Below are 672 nucleotides of genomic sequence, written 5' to 3'. Positions count from 1 at the left end.
ATTTTTTCCTCTTTATTCTTTAGTAACATGTTGCACGCATAACAAAAAATAAACGCTCTCAAAGGAAACTGAAGAGTTAATTGAGTTATTTTCTGTTTTATTCTATACTGTGATGCAGTAAAAGAGCTTACAGGAGCAGCGTTTCATTGGTCAGTAGATCTTTACAGGCACAAGGAGAGAAAATCCTTCAAGAGAACATCATCACTGGTCAGAAAGCCATTCCTGAAACCACATGAGGTGCTAAACCAGTAAAACAGCAAAGCAGGAGCCGCGGCTCAGTTCAAGGCCAAGCAGGTTCAGTAGAAACACGATGCGGCGCTCCGGAGACGGTCACATTTCACCATCAGACGGCCTTCATTCGAGGCTCCAAGACGTGATGATGGCACACGATGAGTTTGGCACCAGAGGACAAAAATAAACTCAAACCAGCACAGAAATAAACCAAACCAGGTCATATTTCATCCCAAACTCACAAGACAAAAATGAGATCCTATTATGCAGTAAGAAAATGAAGTCTATTTTAAGGTTTTTTTGGATTGTAATTTCACAAATGTGAGGGGAAAATAAGAAAAGAGAGAAAAAAACATGAATTGTGATTTATACATCCATAATACTTATGCTGCCTTTTTGCCGATTTAAACATATGTGACCCTGGAGCACAAAAGCAGTGTT

Source organism: Sinocyclocheilus grahami, unplaced genomic scaffold (genome assembly GCF_001515645.1).
Source record: "Sinocyclocheilus grahami isolate Dianchi unplaced genomic scaffold, SAMN03320097.WGS_v1.1 scaffold939.1, whole genome shotgun sequence".
Classification (NCBI taxonomy): domain Eukaryota; kingdom Metazoa; phylum Chordata; class Actinopteri; order Cypriniformes; family Cyprinidae; genus Sinocyclocheilus; species Sinocyclocheilus grahami.
Note: the sequence above shows the minus strand (reverse complement) of the source record.